This window comes from Scyliorhinus canicula, chromosome 14 (assembly GCF_902713615.1).
Source record: "Scyliorhinus canicula chromosome 14, sScyCan1.1, whole genome shotgun sequence".
Classification (NCBI taxonomy): domain Eukaryota; kingdom Metazoa; phylum Chordata; class Chondrichthyes; order Carcharhiniformes; family Scyliorhinidae; genus Scyliorhinus; species Scyliorhinus canicula.
Genome location: NC_052159.1, coordinates 9,061,750 through 9,077,421, shown reverse-complemented (window position 1 = coordinate 9,077,421; position 15,672 = coordinate 9,061,750). Strand labels below are relative to the sequence as shown.

The following is a 15,672-nucleotide window of genomic DNA, read 5'->3' as shown; positions in this document are numbered from 1 at the left end:
TCCTCACCTAACTCCCTCAGTCACCAAACTCTCACTGTAGCACTCAAATGCCACAAGCTCAGCACTCCCTCAGTCACCAAACTCTCACTGTAGCACTCAAATGCCACAAGCTCAGAACTCCAGTGCTGATATCTAAGGAAATAAGGGAGAGTATCAAATTGAAGGAAAAAGCATACAAAGTGGCAAAGATTGGTGGGAGACTAGAGGACTGGGAAATCTTTAGGGGGAAACAGAAAACGACTAAAAAAGCTATAAAGAAGAGTAAAATAGATTAAGAGTGTAAACTTGCTCAGGATATAAAAACAGACAGTAAAAGATTCTACAAATATATAAAAAAAAAGTGGCTCAGGTAAATATTGGTCCTTTAGAGGATGAGAAGGGAGTTTTAATAATGGGAGATGAGGAAATGGCTGAGGAACTGAACAGGTTTTTTGGGTCGGTCTTCACAGTGGAAGACACAAATAACATGCCAGTGACTGATAGAAATGAGGCTTTGACAGGTGAGGACCTTGAGAGGATTGTTATCACTAAGGAGGTAGTGATGGGCAAGCTAATGAGGCTAAAGGTAGACAAGTCTCCTGGCCCTGATGGAATGCATCCCAGAGTGCTGAAAGAGATGGCTAGGGAAATTGCAAATGCACTAGTGGTAATTTACCAAAATTCACTAGACTCTGGGGTGGTCTCGGTGGATTGGAAATTAGCAAACGTGACACCACTGTTTAAAAAAGGAGGTAGGCAGAGAGTGGGTAATTATAGGCCAGTGAGCTTAACTTCAGTAGTAGGGAAGATGCTGGAATCTATTATTAAGGAAGAAATAGCGAGGCATCGGGATATAAATTGTCCCATTGGGCAGACCAGCATGGGCTCATAAAGGGCAGGTCGTGCTTAACTAATTTAGTGGAATTATTTCAGGACATTACCAGTGCAGTAGATAACGGGGAGCCAATGGATGTGGTATATCTGGATTTCCAGAAAGCCTTTGACAAGGTGCCACACAAAAGGTTGCTGCATAAGATAAAGATGCATGGCATTAAGGGTAAAGTAGTAGCATGGATAGAGGATTGGTTAATTAATAGAAAGGAGAGTGGGGATTAATGGGTGTTTCTCTGGTTGGCAACCAGTAGCTAGTGGTGTCCCTCAGGGATCCGTGTTGGGCCCACAATTGTTCACAATTTACATAGATGATTTGGAGTTGGGGACCAAGGGCAATGTGTCCAAGTTTGCAGATGACACTAAGATGAGTGGTAAAGCGAAAAGTGCAGAGGATACTGGAAGTCTGCAGAGGGATTTGGATAGGTTAAGTGAATGGGCTATGGTCTGGTAGATGGAATACAATGTTGACAAATGTGAGGTTATCCATTTTGGTAGGAATAACAGCAAACGGGATTATTATTTAAATGATAAAATATTAAAGCATGCCGATGTGCAGAGAGACCTGGGTGTGCTAGTGCATGAGTCACAGAAAGCTGGTTTACATGTGCAACAGGTGATTAAGAAGGCAAATGGAATTTTGTCCTTCATTGCTAGAGGGATGGAGTTTAAGACTAGGGAGGTTATGCTGCAATTGTATAAGGTGTTAGTGAGGCCACACCTGCAGTATTGTGTTCAGTTTTGGTCTCTTGCCTGAGAAAGGACATACTGGCACTGGAGAGTGTGCAGAGGAGATTCACGAGGTTAATCCCAGAGCTGAAGGGGTTGGATTACAAGGAGAGGTTGAGTAGACTGGGACTGTACTCGTTGGAATTTAGAAGGATGAGGGGGGATCTTATAGAAACATATAAAATTATGAAGGGAAAAGATAGGATAGATGCGGGCAGGTTGTTTTCACTGGCGGGTGAAAGCAGAACTAGGGGGCATAGCCTCAAAATAAGGGGAAATAGATTTAGGACTGAGTTTAGGAGAAACTTCTTCACCCAAAGGGTTGTGAATCTATGGAATTCCTTGCCCAGTGAAGCAGTTGAGGCTCCTTCATTAAATGTTTTTAAGGTAAAGATTGATAGTTTTTGAAGAATAAAGGGATTAAGGGTTATGGTGTTCGGGCCGGAGAGTGGAGCTGAGTCCACAAAAGATCAGCCATGACCTCATTGAATGGTGGAGCAGGCTCGAGGGGCCAGATGGCCTACTCCTGCTCCTAGTTCTTATGTTTTCTGAGCTGCTGTGCAAGCATCCTGCTGGCCTTCTCATCGTGCTCGTAAATCGCCCCCCTCGCCTTTCTGAGCTGTTCCACTGCCCTCCCTGTGGCAAGCAGGCCAAAGTCTGCCAGTAGCCTCTGGCGTTCCCTTAACAGCCCTGCCTCTGGAGCCTCTGCATACCTCCTATCAGCTTGTAGAATCTCTTTTACCAGTCGGTCCGTCTTGCCCTATCTGTCCTGTCCCTGTGAGCCCGGATCGAGATCAGCTCTTCTCTCACCACTGCCTTTAGCGCTTCCCAGACCACCGCTGTTGAGACCTCCCCATATCATTCATCTGCAGGTAGTTCAACATACAATTCCTCAGCCTCTCGCACGCCGCTTCGTCTGCCAATAGTCCGACATCCAACCTCCATTGCGGGCACGGCTTGCTATCCATACTAACCTGCAGGTCCACCCAGTGCGGAGCATGGTCCGAGACAGTGATCGTCAAGTGCCCCATGTCCACCACCCCAGCCAGTAGGGCCCCACCCAAGACAAAGAAAGTGATCCGGGAATACACCTCATGTACGTGGGAGTAAAAAGAAAATTCCTTCACCCTCTGCTGCCCAAATCTCCATGGATCCCACTCCATGGATCCCACTCATACAAACCAAGTCCCTCAACTAACAATCCCCAAACACCCCACAGCAAAACACAAAAACAAAAGCACCACCCACCGAAACTCAAACAGGCACGGCTCCATCCCACAAAAGTGCACTTCAATAAAAACAAAAGGGACATTGCCAACATCCACCAAGAAAAGAATCCAAAAATGAAAAATCGACTTCCCCCCCTTTTCTTAAACAGAACCCCAAAAACAGAAACAACAGTAAGAGGAGGCATAACCAATTTAAAACAGAAAAACAAACCCAAAAAACAAGGGGAAAAAAAGGGCCCAATATAGGCCAACAAGTTGTCTCAAAGTTTGAGAGTACTCAGACCCCCACCAGTCCTTTTCTTTTAGCAAAGTCCAGCGCTTCGTCAGGCGACTCAAAATAGTGATGCTAGTCCTCACGTGTGACCCAAAGACGAGCCAGATACAGCAGACCGAACTTCACCTGCTTCTTGAAGAAGATAGACTTGACTTTGTTAAAGCCTGCTCTCTTCCTCGCCACCTCCACGCTCAGGTCCTGGTACACCCGCAGGATACTGTTGTCCCACTTACAACTCCGCATTAGTTTGGCCCACCGAAGAATGCATTCCTTGTCCAGGAACCTATGGAATCTCAGCACAATTGCCCTCGGAGGGTCCCCCGCTCGCAGCTTCCTTGCAAGAGCTCTGTATGCCCGTCCACCTCCAATGGTCGGGGGAATGCCCCCTCTCGCAGCAGCCTTTTGAACATACCCGCTACGTATGCCCCACCGTCTGCTCCCTCAGCCCCCTCTGGGAGCCCAACTATTCTTAAGTTCTGCCAGCGGGACCGAATCTCAAGGTCCTCCACCTTCTCCAAGAGCCTTTTCTGCTGGTCCCGAAGCATCGCCATCTCCAGCTCCACCGCTGTTTGATGCTCCTCCTGCTCAACCAGCGCCTTCTCAACCTTCTGGATCGCCCGATCTTGGGCGTCCAATCTATGCTCTAGCCGATCGATTCTTTAATTGGGTCCAAACATTCCCGCTTCTGCTTGGCAAAACCATCCTGGATGGCCTGCATCACCTGATCCGTTGGTCGCTGCGCCGCCACCCCAGGGGTCCGGTCCTCGGCCATACTGTCTCCCGCTGCAACTTCAACACAGCTCTTGGCTAATTTCTTATTTCTGCCTTTTCGTGGACTTCTGGTTCTTTGCTCCATACATTAATACGTGGAAACGGTGGCTAATTGCCTCAGCCTTCGAATTCACAGTTTTAAACCAGAAAAAAGTCCGGATGAAAGGTCCAAAAATCTGACCAGAGGGGGAGCCACCAAATGTGCGACTTACTCCTTCATAGCTGCCACCGGAAGTCAACCAGATGGGTTTTTACAACAATCGACAATTGTTTCATCATCATTCGACTTTTAATTACAGATTTTTATTAAATTCAAAATTCACCATCTGCCATGGTAGGATTTGAACCCTGGTCTGCAGAGCATTACCCTGGGTCTCTGGATTACTAGTCCAGTGACAATACCACTAGGCCACTGACTTGAACAGACAGTAATTGCAAACAGACTACTGTGACGAGCTCCTCAGAGAATACAACCCGAGAGTCACAACTCCTGAGAATTTGTGACTATAGGACAGTGATTGATTAGTGCTTGTCCTGTGGGTACGTGACTGAGAGCATTGTCAGTGCTGTATAAGAACAAGACACAAAGAAACCTCTGTAGGGGTAACCCAGGACCAGCCACCAAAGAAACAGCAGCGAGACTCCGGAACAATCCCATCGGGGAGGGAGTCTTATCACGTGGCCACAGGTAGTATCGAAGTCCTCAACATGGGTACTGCCCAAGTCCAAGTGAATTTGGATAGTTTTTGAAGTTTATGTAGTGGAGTTTGTTGTACAATAGCTGGAGTTGAATATCTTTTTTCACAGCATTAGTTGACCGAAGTTCAAGAATACCAATTCAATATCAAAGCAGAGGGTCCTTCTCTGGCTGTCGAACTGTAACTAGTGAGGTGCTGCACGGTTCAATCCTCGGATCTCAACTGTTTGCAATCTATATAAATGATCTGCAAGCAGGGACAGAGTGCAACATCGCAAAATTTGCGGATGATACTAAAATAAGTGGGAAAGCAGGCAGTGAAGAGGAGATACGGATTTTACAGATGGATATGGACAGGCTAGGAGATTGGGCCAAAATTTGGCAGATAGGGTTTAGTGCAGCTAAGTGTGACATTATCCATTTTGGCCGGAAACATTGTCAGGCAATTTATCTAAGTTGAAAGCAGATTCAAAATGAGTCAAGGCAGAGACATCTGGGTGTCTTTGTTCATGAATCGCAGGAAGCATGTATGCAGGTACAAAACGCAATAAGGCAGGCAAATGGAATGTTAGCATTTATTGTCAAAGCGCGAGAGTTTGAAAGTAGAGAAGTATTGTTCCAATTGCATAGGATGAGATCACATCTGGAGTAGTGCGTCCAGTTTTGGTTTCCTTATTTGAGGAAGGATGTGGTGGCATTGGAGGCAGTTCAGAGAAGGTTCACCAGATTGATTCTGGGGATGAAGGGGTTGACATGAGAGATTAAACAGTTTGGGCTTATACTTGCTGAAGTTTAGAAGGATGAGAGGGAATACTAAAAGGGATTGATAAAGTAAATGTAGGGCCAATGTCTCCCCTTATGGGACAATCTAGAATGAGAGGTCATAGATAAAAGTTGAGAGGTGGTAGATTTAAAACTGAGAGGAGGAGGCACTACTTCTCGCAGGGGGTGGTGAATTTCTGGAAATCGCTGATCCAGAGTGCAGCGAGTCCAAATCATTAAATGGTGTCAAGAGGGAGATAGGTAAAAAAAGGGGTTAAAGGGATATGTGGAACAGTTAGGGAGGTGGATTTTAGACCAGGAAGAGATCAGCCATGATCTGGTTGAATGGCAGAGCAGGCTCAAAGGACTGAATTGCCTACTTCTGCTCCTAATTCTTATGTTCCTAACTCCCTGGCAGCAGGTTAACGCTGAACCAGACTCTTTGCAACTTTGGCATCTCATTTTATTTCTAAAGATAAGCTTCTGACCTACAGTGCTGGTGAAAGGTGACGGATTTGAAACGTTAATTGTTTCTCGCTCCACAGTTACTGCCAGATCTCCTGAGTATTTTCAACAGTTTTTGCTCTCATTCTATACAAATGCAAGTTGTTGTTACATAAATGCAACTTGTTGGTGACTGCCCTTTAGTGATCTGCAATTTAAATCTGCTTCACGTCAATTGTGATGTTCCATTGCAATCAAACACAGCCACCAACTTGCTAAAATGCACCTAGTTTATACAGTTTGCATCATGTATGTCAAACAATATATCCAGAGTTCAGAGTCATATACCAGCACCATCAAGGATCTGGGGAAGAGGAAAGGGGGGGGGGGGGGGGGGGGGGGGGGGAGTAGAGAGAGATAAAACTGGCAAAAAAAAAGAATTATATGTTTAAAAGTTATTCCAACTTTTCATTACCAGCAAATAAGTAATTGGTAATTTAATTGCTCCGAATAATGGCCCATAAGTATTTTATTTTTAAAAATAACGTATTAAACTATTCAAAGCTGTAGTCAGATCTCCCATTGTCCTTTCAGTGAACTTTTCTTAGTTGTTTAAATCCTCTCGAGGTGGGACTGTGAAAAGTTTGCTCCCAGATAACAGTATACAGAGATGAGGTCATTTTTCAGCTGAGATTTGTAGCTTTACAGAAGGGTTCTGCAATGGGAATGCAGGTCTCTGTTCATCAACATAAGCACCTTCAATGACAGTAATGAGACAGGAAACAAAAGCCTGTGAAAAATAATATTTCCACTGGACAGCGATGATACAGTTCATTCAATACCATGGTTTTGTTTCCATGAATACCATGAAGGCTTTCATTCTACATTTGAAAAAGAAATCATAATTTGAAACCTCAGCGGATTACGATAGTATTTCACACTATTTCAAAGACTAGATTAAGGTTTTCATGATTTACTTTAGGGCTGGTGAGAAGGAAGTTGGAATTTGGTGTTTAGTGGTGGGGGAGTAACTGGTTTCATAAAAGGCATACAAGAGTTGTTGACACTATTTTCGATTCCTAAGTAGTACTTTGTTTTACAGAATCCAGTGTGCACTTAAATATAAAAATTACTGGGCAAGATGAAAAAGGATATTGAGTGCTAAACAGAGTACAATTTGCAGTGATCACATTCCCCTACAACAAACAGATGAGAAGTGAGCAGTGGTTAGAAAAATTCTCCCACACAAGAAGAGGGGTGGAGTGTTGGATGCCATTCAAAACAAGACAGAGCAAACAATTGTGTGGATTAAAGGCTTTATTCAGAACCAGGGTCTGAATACTGACATCTGTGCTATGTAGAAAGTCACACTCAAACAAAGAATTCACAAAAATATAACATATATAAAAATGTCTTTTTATACATGCATCTACATTTATATGGTCCTAATCTCAACAATGCTTTCTAAAACCTACCCACACACTTTTATTTGCTTTCGTATCCTCTTACTCTTTCACTCTACTCTTGTCCTTTGTGAAGAACAAAAAGTAGAGTAAGATCAGTCAAATAAAACCAGCGACACAGCAAGTATAAAGTGCCTCTCCTACAGATAGGACACAGGAAATAGGAGGAGTAGGCGATCAGGCCCTTCAAGCCTGCCCTACCATCCATTTTGATCACAGCTGATTTATGCTGGCCTCAACTCCTTTCCTGTGCCATTTCCCCATCGCCCTCTATTCCTCGATCTACCAAATATTTATCCGCATCCACATTTAATATGTCTCATGTTCCAGTCTCTAACACCTACCGGGACAGAGAATTCCAGAAATTCACTACCCTCTCCGAGAAGACATTTCTACGCACCTCAGTTTTAAATGACTGACCTTTCATCTTGTAACTATATCCCCTTGCTCAAGACACTCCCACTAGTGAAAACATCTCACCATCTAACCTGTCAAGCACCCGCAGGATCTTATGTAAGGTCATCCCTCGCTCTTCTAAACTTCAAGGACCGGGGGGGGGGGAGAAGAGAAAGAGAAATGTTAGCCGTTACTCCAGGGTTTGTATTACTTATGTGTCTCAAATATTGGAATTAAGAGAAGCATGATAACCGTGTCCTTCCTCTCAATTATGCAAAGGAAAATTATGCAGTCACGAAAGAAAAGTTGAAAAATACATAATGGGTTTGACAGGCTAAATGCATCATCCAGACTGATCCTGCCCTCGAGTGGAGGGCATTCCAGCAGCGGGTTAAAGATTCTCTACTTCTCGCAATCTGAAAATGTCTGGTAACGGCAGTAAAATTTAAGAATCATACCAGAAATGACCCTGTTCTGAGGCAGATGGGAGGACCTGGTCCTGAAAGGGAGGGCCGGTAGAATTATCTCGAATTGAAGCCATTTCTTTCCCAGCGGTGTGAGTTCAGAGCGGCTACTTACTATGGAGGATGCAGGTGATCATTCCTCTGAACTTCAGATACAAAATGTACTGGAGCAAATGCACCAGGGCCATCCAGGACTGGTGAGGATAAAGGAACTCGCTAGGAGCTATTTTTGGTGGTCGAGTTTAAATGCTCGATTGAAGAAAAAGTGAGCTTGTGCCAAAATCAGGAGTGCACCACCATTATACCCCTGGGAACAGCGCAGGGTGCCGTGGCAACGTATCCACACTTGTTTTGCTGGCACCCTTGAGGGTCAACTGCTGCTGCTGGTGGATGATGCTCGTTCCAAGTGGCTGGAGGTGGCGGCAATGAAGCCCACTTCAGCTGAACAAGCCATCGAGAAACTGCACAATTTCCATGAGTTTTGGAAACCTTAAACAGATTGTTAGTGATAATGGTCCTCAGTTCCTCGCATACGAATCCACAGACTACATGGAATGGAACGACATTCGGCACAGTACGTCAATGCCTCGACCAAAGGGAAAGATTTGTGTAATCATTTAAGTACTTATTGAAAGCTTCACAGGTGGCGGGGTCACTAGTTCCTTGCGTCAATAGCTTCCTGGCCATGTACTGAAACACATCTCATGCCACTACCCAGACTCACCAGCATACATGCAGTTACAAAGGAAGGTATGAACCATGCTTGACCTCTTGCTACTTGAAGAAATAAAGGATGGTCCAAACCCAGGCCAAGATTGTGTGGCGACGTCATGCTGACCAGCTGTTAGCGACACACCCCCAAGTGTTGGAACCACCCATCACCACAGGGCATCAATGAGGGCCCTCGGCCGTACTACCTGAAGTCAGTACACCGTCCCCTCGGCAAGCCACCATGGTCATTGGCGATACCACCTTGTGGAAGAGACTTTCTGTAGGGATGAAACCTCTTTACCTGAGGTCCCTAGCATCCCTAAGGTGGGGAACAATCCTATACCCAAAGTAAGGAGACAGCTAGTGCTAAACAGATACCTACTGGACAGACTCTCTTCTTAAAATGTGTATCATGTAAGGGGCGGCACGTGGCTGGCATTGCTGCCTACGGCGCCGAGGACCTGGATTTAAATCCCGGCCCTGGGTCACTGTCCATGTGGAGTTTGCACATTCTCCCCTGCATGGGTTTCGCCCCACAACCCAAAGATGTGCAGGGTAGGTGGATTGGCCACATTAAATTGTCCCTTAATTGAAAAAAAAAATAATTGGGTACTCTAAATTTATATATTAAAAAAAATGTGTTTGGGTCTACTGGAAAGTTTTTCTTTTCTCTGTAAAAGGTTTTGCTGCTTGTGCAACTATGTAAATCTAATAGGGGGTGCTTACGCAAGGGAAAGTTTCAGAGAAAAGGGCGGGGGGGGGGTGTTATGTATTATATGTAATGTTGAGGCAGTGTCCCTTTAAGAGGTAAGCCACTGGTAACATCATCAGTCAGATGCACAAGCTTTGTATTTGAGCCTGAGTGCGCACAGCACAAAGATAAATAAAATCCCTACCTGTTGAGTTACCACAATCTAATCCTTTAGCTCCTACAGTGGCCTAGTAAATGGCCCAGAACAGAATACAGGTCAGAGAAGGAAATTTTATTGGAGGTTGACCTGCTTATAAAGAATGAGGGCATATCAAAGTAGGCTGACCTAAATGTTTCCTCCTCTGTTCATCCTCCACAGGCTAATGAGGAGATTGACAAAAGGATTCTGAATTATTTCCACTTTAGATAGGAGCATAACTTTCCTGCAATACAGCTTAGTAAACTCAGACAGCCAGCAGGTTAGCTCAACAGGAATCATGCCAACTTTGGTCGTAAAAGTGGCCAAAATATAAGCGGAATGAGCTCTTGCTTTTCAATAGGTCATACCCTGCTAGGAAGTAACACAGATTTTCATATTGATAAATGGGTTAACTTCAAATTTTGGTCTCAAAATGGATTAACAGCCTGGATTAATGAAATTAATTTGTCACAATCCCAGGAAGTCACAGTTTATTACAGATGCAGAACAAGAATCCAGTTACTTCATGTGGGGTGATTTGGAGTTACAGTTTGAAAGGGACACAGTTCCATCTCAGCAGAATAGAACATTGTGCATTTTAGTTATGTAGTCCTCCTGTCCTTGAAAATAACAAATAATTTGGTTCAACACCACTTGTACATTGAAGATTCATGCTCTGTGCCCATCAACTAAACCTATCCTTTCAAAGAAATAAAATAAATAGAGGGGTTGGTGCGGGAGACTACAATATGCAAATTTATTGAGGAACAACAAAACAAGTTGTAACAAATTAGGGAATTTATTAAAAACTGTTTGATTATGTTAAACCAGTCAGTGTTAGCCCCGCACCAACACATTGAATTCACTGCTTTGAGTCAAAGAAACAATTTAAAAATGTGTTAAATGCAAAGAAATCCAGTCTTGCTGAGCAACAAACTTCAAGCTTAACACTAAATCAACCAGGGGAATGAAGGGTTGAAAAACTGCGTCAAGATTGATCTCTAGTTCTCTGCCGTGTAAAGCGAGGGAAGGAAATGCTCACTGAAGTAGAGACTTTTCTAAAAATTATGAATATCAGTGCAGCAGCCATCTGGAGATATTCAAAATGCAAGAGGCTCTGAGGGGAAAAGAGCTGGAATTGATGCAAAAGCTCACTGGGGTTTAGAAGGTCCATCTTCTATGGCATGTGGAATGTGGCCAATCTGTTCCATTTCTGGACAACTGTTTCTGTTGGAATTTGATGTATTTATAGGGAAACAAGACAAGTCAGAGGGAGAAAGGGTTGGATGGATATGCTGTTAGGGTTAACTGATTTGAAAGACCTATATTTATATGGTACCTTTCACAACCACCTCAGGACATCCCATAGCCAATGAAGTTCGCCTGAAGTGCAGTCACTGTTGTAATGTAGGAAAACCAGCAGCTATTTTGCGCACAGCAAGCTCTCTCAGTCAGCCATGTGATAATGAAAAAAAAATGTTTTAAGCACATTGATTGAGGGATAAATATTGGTGAGGACACTGAGAAAAAGTCTCTTTTTTGAAGTAGCACCATGGAACCTTTTATGTCTAACTGAGTGAGGCGGTGGACAGAGTCCTCAGCTTAATATCCAATTTGAGAAACAGTACCTATGGCAGTGCTGCATTCCCTCCATAATGCTCGAGTTTCAGCCTAGATTTCATGCTCAAGTCCCTCGCATGGAGATTTAAAAAAACTCTTACACGGATGCGAGCATTGCTGGATGGGCCAGTATTTGCTGCCCATTCTCAATTTCTCGAGGTGGTGTTGAGCCAGCTCCTTGAAACACTGCAGTCCATGTAGTGCAGGTATACATATCCACAGTGCTATTCGGAAGGGATCTCTGGGATTTTAATCCAGTGACAGTGAAGGGCAATGATTTGGTTCCAAGTGAGGATGGTGAGTCACTCAGAGGGGAACTTGCAGGTTATGGTGGTCCTGTGCATTTTCTGCCATAGTTCTTTTAGATGATAGAGGTCGCAGGTTTGGAATGTGTCATCAAGGAGCCTTGGCGAGTTGCTGCAGTTGCGGAGCCACTGTGCATCAGTGGTGGAAAAAATGCATGCTGAAAGTGGTGGGTGGAGTGCAAATCAAGTGGGCTGCATTGTCCTGGATGATGTTGATATAATATATGCCTTGTCCAGTTCAGTTTCCGTTCAATGTTCTTTGTCACTCATCAGCCGAGGCCCGAACATTGTCCAGGTCATTCTGTATATGGACAGTGTTTCAGTATCTGAAGAGCCATGAATGGTGCTCAACATTACACAGTGAATACCCCCACTTCTGACTTTATGATGGAGGGAATGTCACTGATGAAGCAGCTGAAGACTGTTGGGCCTAAGACACTATCCTGAGGAACCCCTGCGACAATCAGGGCCGGCTCAAGGTACCGGCAACTCGGGCAGTCGCCTGGGGCGCCATGTGCTGGGGGCGCCATCAAGGAGTGCGTGACCGGCGTCAGAGACCCGGCGCATGCGCAGTTGGGCCGGTGCCAACCAGCGCATGCGCGGTGGCCGCCCCGTACAAACATGGCGGATGGATCCAGGCTCGCCGGTGGAAGAAAGGAGGCCTGCCGACAGAGAGACCGGCCTGCCGATCGGTGGATCCCGATCATGTACCAGGTCACTCCGGCCCCCCCCGCTCCCCCCGGCGAACGGAGCCCCCCCCCCCCCGAAGGGCGCCGAAGTTCAGCTTGCCCGGGGCGCCAGCAACCCTAGGGCCGTTTCTGGCGACAATGCCCTGGGATGGAGATAATTGGCCTACAACAACCATTTTTTCTAGGTATGTATTCAACCAGTGGAGAATTTCCACAACTTCTTATTGACTTTGGTTTTGCTAGCGCTCTGACGTCACATTCAGTCAAAAGGTCCCTCGATCTGAAGTGCAGTCACTCTCACATAGAGTTCAGTTCCTCTGCCCATGTTTGGACAAAGGTTGCCCAAGCAGAACCCAAACTGAGCAGTGAGCAGGTATTGCTCAGTAAATGCCTCTTGATAACACTGATGACAGCCACTTTCATCACCTCGGTGTCGTTTTATGTACTCTGGGATAACACAGGCTGCAACTGGATGCAGCTTTAACCAAAAGATACTCCAGACCTTGAAGTTAGTTCAATCTGATTTATTGAACCTGTAGCACAGTTAGCACAGTTCTCTATGAGTTTGACTCTCTGCTAACCTAAGTGTGGTTGCTCTGTCTGACTGAACCAGACCAGCTCTCAGCCTCGTGCTGGAGGGGTGATACTGTAAATACACCCTGACTCGCTCTGTAGATGTTCATCAGTGGAGGTGGAGTACGAGTGCCTCATGCTTTTTATAGTGAGATACCACCCGAGTGTCCTGCCTGCTCATTGGTCATGTCCTGTTCTCTGTGTTCATTAGCTGCCTGTGTGTACCTGTCTATACATCATTATCTGCATGTCTGCGTATCATGACACTCGGCTGATGATCAGGAGTAGATAAATTGGGCGGTAATTCATTTTTGTGGACAGGACAAAACTGGGCAATTTTCCACAGTCATATAATTTCAAAAAAATAATTTTCAGGATGTAGGTGTTGCTGGCTGGACCAGCATTTGCTGCCCATCCATAATTGCCCTTGAACTAAGTGGCTTGCTTGGCCATTTCAGAGGGCAGTTAAGAGTCAACCATATTGCTGTGGGCCAGGAGTCACATGTAGGCCAGACCAGGTAAGGATGGCAGATTTCCTTCCTGAAATAGAATTAGCGAACCAGATGGGTTTTTGAAACAATCGACAATGGTTTCATGGTGATCATTTTAATTCCAGATTTTTACTGAATTCAAATTTCACCATCTAGAACATTATTCTGCGTCTCTGAATTACTAGTCCAGTGATAATACCACTACACCACTGCCTCCCCTGGATAACAGGTTGCGGCTTGAACCTTCTGATGACAACAGCTTGTATTTATATAGTTTTTCCCCCCAAATAAATAGCTCCAAAGCACTTCACAGAGGTATTGTATAACAAACTACCACACTGAGCCACATAGGCGCAGGTGACCAATAAGTTGATCAAAGAGGTAGGTTTTAAGGAATTTCTAAAAGAGGAAAGTGAAGTACAGAGGCACAGAGTTTTGACTCCAAAAGTGACGCTTGTATCAACTGAGACATGGCTGAAACCTCAGATTAGATGACACGTGTTAGATGGAGAGAAATTGGAAGAGGCTAGTGCGGAGATTAAACACAGTCAATGACCAGTTCACCCAAAATCCTGTTTCTGTGCAAAATATGCTATGTAAAAATCATGCATATTACCAGATGACTTCAGGCCGTAAAGAGTTAAAATGCAAGGACTTGTATTCCTGAATTTAGGAGGTAAACCTCATTGAATTTCTTAAAATGCCAAAAAAGATTCAACAGTGTAGATACTGGGAAACAACTTCCTCTGGTGGAGAAACCCAGAACAAGTGCATATCTGAAAAATAGACTTGGGTCATTCAGGAATGAAATCACAAAGCACTTTCCCTTAAAAGTAGTGGAAATCTGTAATTCTCGCCCCAAAAGGCTATAAACGGTGGGACAACTGAAAATTTAAAGACTGATTTCAACATATTTGTTAGATCAAAGTATTAAGGGCTAGGAATCAAAGGCAGGTAAATTTAGGTGAGATACAGATTAGCCATGACCTGCCTGAATGGGTCCGAAAGGCTGAAAGGCCTCCGCCTATCCCTCAATGCTCTGAGCAATTCCTCAATTGCTATAGCAAGTGATAGTGGGAAGGCTGGTGCTGTTTAGTTTAATGTTAGCCACTCCGGGGTAGCTACTGAAAGTCGAATACACTTTGACCTCGGATATCTTTTTGGAACAGCAGAATCTCTTCTACTGCACAATGCATGAGACGCTGTCACTGACATCTATATGAGGTGCAACCTTCTATATTCTTGCAATTTTGTAATTCAGTGGTATTTAAAACATTGTGAAATCATAAAAAATGTAAGGATGTCAAGAAACTGAGTAGTGAAATCAGAAACAAAATTAAGGAGGTAACTTAACTCGTTATTTAAGGAACGGGATTACAGGATGAAAGTGGGAAGCGGAGTCTCGGTGCAGAACCAACAGCGAAAATGAACACAAAACAAGGCAGCCTTGAAAAACTGCTTTGAAGTTTCTTTTAAAGTTTGTTTGAAGACTACAAAGGACGTCTTTAAGGGCCAACACAATAGGCAGGGTCTAACTTTTACAGAACTGCCAACACATGTGAACAAATCAAGGCCATTTAAACTTGATTTACCTTTGACGTACATAATGTGTAATCTTCAACATTCTTGAAGTTTCATAATCCAATGGTATTTAAATCACTTTATATTTAAATGTTTGTCCAAGTGTACATTAAGTTGTTGCCAGTCTAATATGCACAAAAATGTTTTCTATGGGTACCTCACTAAGAGTTCATCAGGGTCAAAACAATGCACGTTCTGAAATTAGGTGCAACAGGTCATGTCGCTTAGAAATGTTCCATAGTGATGCCCTGGAGAGGGTAAATTCTTCCTCCTCGTGTGCGCGGCTTAGCCTCATCCAATTCAAGGTGCTGCATAGGGCCCACATGACTGGGACGAGGATGAATAGGTTCTTTGGGGGTGAAGATAGGTGTGCCAGGTGCTCGGGGAGTCCAGCGAACCATGCCCATATGTTCTGGGCATGCCCGGCATTGGAGGAGTTCTGGAAGGGGGTGGCGAGGACGGTGTCAAGGGTGGTGGGATCCAGGGTCAAGCCAGGATGGGGACTCGCGATCTTTGGGGTTGGGGTAGAGCCGGGATTGCAGGAGGCGAAAGAGGCTGGTGTGCTGGCCTTTGCGTCCCTAGTAGCCCGGCGAAGGATTTTGCTACAGTGGAAGGACGCGAGGCCCCCAAGCGTGGAGACCTGGATCAATGACATGGCGGGCTTTATTAAGCTTGAGAAGGTTAAATTCGCCCTGAGAGGATCGGTGCAAGGG

The 15,672-nt window shown here is 44.6% G+C and overlaps 1 protein-coding gene across 2 annotated transcripts in view; it reads right to left on the bottom strand.

Annotated features, from left to right (window-relative positions):
* Positions 1 to 15,672, bottom strand: part of uvrag (UV radiation resistance associated gene) — a 368,181-nt gene that overhangs the window by 36,591 nt on the left and 315,918 nt on the right. The window lies entirely within an intron of this gene.